General features: G+C 28.4%; 1 pseudogene; it reads left to right on the forward strand.

Moving 5' to 3' along the window:
* The first annotated feature begins 442 nt into the window (after positions 1-442).
* LOC112410039 (MOB kinase activator 1A pseudogene) lies at positions 443-1,825 on the forward strand (annotated as a pseudogene).
* The last annotated feature ends 2,480 nt before the right edge of the window (positions 1,826-4,305 follow it).

A 4,305-nucleotide genomic window follows, 5' to 3' on the forward strand; every position in this document is an offset into this window, starting at 1 on the left:
TTCACATCCAGTTTTTTAGAAATCTAGTATTAAATCACAGATTTCATCAAACAAGAGGAAAAAAGATGACAATAGAAGCAGGTCCAAAAGATATCCAGATATTGGAGTTCACAGATAAAATTTTTTTGTCAGCATTTAATATGAACAAAGAATAAAATATTATAGTACAGAATTATAATAGATAAGTGGAAACAAAAAATAATCATAAGCAAATTTTAGAAGTGATTAAATTTAGTAACAAAACTCCAAGTTTGTATTTAGCAATAGATTGTACATATATAAAGAAGGAATTAGATAATTAAGAGATAAATCAAAAAAGGAAAAAAGATTACAAAAAGACACCAGGATAGAAGATTTAGGAAGGATCATAAAAAACATGTGACATATAGTTGAAAGATCTAATAAATGGATAATTGGACTCCAAGAAATGAATGAGAGTGAGATGGAGGTAGGAGAGCAGCACAAAAAGCAATATGTAACAGATAAAAACTGAAGAAGATATCAAGTTACAGACGCAAGAAGCACTTTATATAACAAACAAGAAAAATATAAAGGGAATTATTCCTATGCCTGCATCATAGTAAAACTAAAGAAAGTCAAAGATGAAGAGAAAATATTAAAAGCAGTCAAAGAAAGAGCTTTTTTAAAAAATAAGAACAAGAATAACAAGTGACTTTATAGGGAAAATAGAAGCCAAAAGAAAGCGACACCTTCAAATTGTGGTTAAAGAAGATAAATTTATGAAAGTAGAATTTTATATTCAGCAAAAATATGCTTTAAAATGGATATACACTCAAAATATCTTATAACACTCTAAAACAGAAAGCATTTACCACCAGCAGGTAGAGAACTAATTAGAAAGGGAAACACACAGGAAGATTCAAAGATGGTAATGTTTTATTTCTTAACTTGGGTCATGAGTATTGAGACATTTGCTCTATTCTCTTGTCATTATGTCACATATATTTTTATGTATGAGATATTTTATATTAAAATCAGAGTGAGCCTGGTAAAATGTGGCTGTTTCTGCATTTAGAGCTGGTGAAGCAGGGAGCAGGCCACAGCAGTCTGCGCCAGTTAGACCCCAGAGGGAAGTAGTTGACAAGTGGGCTTCCACTGGTCATTGAGAATAGTTTGCCCCTCCCGTCCCCTCTGAAGAGAGATGAGTTCCTCTTTAAAAGGGATCTTTTTAAACATTCAAAGAAGTATATTCCTGAAGCTTTTCATTATGAGCTCTTTAAAAACTGCAGAGAGAGCACTAGGAAATTGGAATCTGAGACAAGCTGCTATGTTGGGGAAGAGAGAGGGAACCACAAAATGGATCACAGTTAACATTGTGGATTTCTTCAACAAGAGTATTACAGAATTCTGTCCCGAAGAAAGTTGTCTGCTCATGTCTGCATGCCCAACATATGAATATAATTTGGCAGGTGATACTAATATTAAAAAGCCAATCAATTACTCTGCTCCAATATACATTGACTAATTGATGACTTTGTTCCTGGTAAGCTGGATGATGAAACATTTTCGTTCTACTATTGGTGTCCTGTTTCCCCAAAACTTTATCTATGGCAAAGACTATTTTAATGTGTCTGTTCAGGGTTTACACCTGTACTTCTCAGCTGCACTTTCATTCTGTAATACAACTGCCGTGTTTATACCTGTATTTATCTGCTGCACTTTCATTTTGTAATGCAACTGTGAGAGGAGACTTAACTCACATTTCCTGTAAACATTTATTTCTTTACTCAGGAGGTCAACCTGATTGATAGGCATAAATTGGCACCAGGAATTAGTTGAGAGGCTTGGATCAAAAGGCAGATAATCACTTCTTCTAGAACATGATTAACACTCTTGCTTCATTTATTACTATTTCTCAATGCTATTTGTTATAGACTAGTGATTCAAACTTTGACAAAACAGGAAGAAAGACACCCAATGTCTACCTACTGCTAAAATGGCTTCAAAGGTAGGTGAGCCCCATAGCTTTTGAGTGAGAACTTAAGAGCACAACCAATTCTGAGTCACTACTATGTGTGACCACTTCTGCTATTGTCATGGAATCACTCTTAATTGTAATATGTGATGACTAACCTGTAGTTTATTAGTTTAGTTATTTTTATAAATTGAAGAAAAATGACCCTCTACTTTAGGTAATATCAAAGGGTATAAAGAATTACTAGAAATAATTTTAAAAGTTTCCAAAACAAATTTCCTAAAAAAAAAAATCAAATATGTCTTATTTCACTTCTGTTTATGAATATAAAAGGTAACTTTAACTTTCTAGAACATTTGTATCACTTTGGATAACCTTTATTCTCATGTTTATATGCCAGTGTTTTATAGATTAAGAATATATATTTATATTTTTACAAAACCTATGATTTTAATTCAGATCATCACAGGGCATTATGATATAGGAGCAACCAAAATTGTTTCTAAAATGACTTAAAATTTTTTAATCTTTATTTGGAATTTTACTAACAAATAAATTGACCTAAATCTTGTATGTATCAGAAATACATTTTAAGGTTTCTAAGGATGCTTTTGTAGATTTTCACTTTTAAAAGCTTTATTAATCAATGTTAACACACATAGTTTTGGTTAAGGAAGAAAAAAATCTTCCAAAAATTGTGAAAAACTTAGTTTTCAAAGTCACTTTATATGTTGTTTTTCAAATGTGTTTAAATTTCGGTTTGGAAAAAGAAAGTGCTTAGTATTTTAATTATTTTGTTTTGAGTTCACTTTAAAAATCACTTCTATACTTGTTTTTATATGACTGAGTCTTTAGTTAAGAGTACTGTGGAATGTAATGTACTAGGGGTGTAATGTACAACATAATAAATGTAATTAACACTGCTGTATGTTATATATAAAAGTTGTTAAAATAGTAAATCCTGAAAGTTCTTGTCACAAGGAAAACAATTTTTTTTATTTCTTTAATTTTGTATCTGTATGAAGTAATGCATGTTTGCTAAACTTGTGGTAATCATTTCATGACGTAAGTCAAATCATTATGCTATACATCTTAAACTTATACAGTTCTGTATGTCAATTATATCTCAGTAAAACTGGAAGAAAAGAAAAAGTACTATGGAAATGGATGAGCTTTATTTAAATAAATATAACCTAAGGAAAACTTAAAGAGAACATAATAAAGACCATGAAAGTGAACTAAATTTAAAATATACACACACAAATATTGTTTTAACAGCTCAGTTTAAATATTCCTAATTAAAAGAGTAAAATTATAAGTAATGGGCCAAAAAAACAGAAAATGAATTAAATCTACAATGTATAGAATTTCATAGGCTTAATGAGCTATATTTAAAACATATTGATAAGTTTTCACATATATCTACATTGTGAACTAAAATTGTTTAGTTTTTTGAGTAAAATCTTTAGATTCCTGAATTTAATAAAAATTCCAGAAGAGGGAGATGTTTACTCTCAAATGAAAAATTTTTTTCAGTGTGAATGAATTGAATTCTATAAAACAAAGGAAAAAAAGACCTTTATATATTATCTTAAATATATAGGAATTATAGATGGTAAATCTCTGTGGTGGTTAAAAGTTTATCTTACTCTATGATCTATCACAGGTACTTTTGCTATATGAGGTTAAGATTTTTATATCAATTTATTTGTCTTATTTATGTTTCCTAAAACATGTGCTTAATTTTTCAAACATTTAAAAAATATTTTATAAGTCATTTTAAATAGAAATTAGTATTCAACTTTAGGAATAATTCATTAAGATATATTTTCTTACTAATTGTGAGATGACTAATGTTTTTGTTAAAATTGTTTAAGAATAATATAGAAACAATTATGTCAATATTCTGAAATAATTTTAACTTAATCATGCACTATTTGTAAATATCTATCTATATGTAAAGACCAATATACCTTTTTATTTGACTCTTATTTACTGAACAATCACTAAATAAAAATATTTTCAAATAAATTTTTTAAGTATTTTTATATAAATCATAATAATTCCTAATAAGTAAAGGCAATGAATAATTTTCCATTGTCTTTTCTGATGAGAAAAAATTGTTTCTAAAATGACTTAAAATTTTTTAATCTTTATTTGGAATTTTACTAACAAATAAATTGACCTAAATCTTGTATGTATCAGAAATACATTTTAAGGTTTCTAAGGATGCTTTTGTAGATTTTCACTTTTAAAAGCTTTATTAATCAATGTTAACACACATAGTTTTGGTTAAGGAAGAAAAAAATCTTCCAAAAATTGTGAAAAACTTAGTTTTCAAAGTCACTTTATATGTTGTTTTTCAAATG

The sequence above is a fragment of the Neophocaena asiaeorientalis genome, unplaced genomic scaffold (genome assembly GCF_003031525.2).
Source record: "Neophocaena asiaeorientalis asiaeorientalis breed wild unplaced genomic scaffold, Neophocaena_asiaeorientalis_V1.1 scaffold158, whole genome shotgun sequence".
Classification (NCBI taxonomy): domain Eukaryota; kingdom Metazoa; phylum Chordata; class Mammalia; order Artiodactyla; family Phocoenidae; genus Neophocaena; species Neophocaena asiaeorientalis.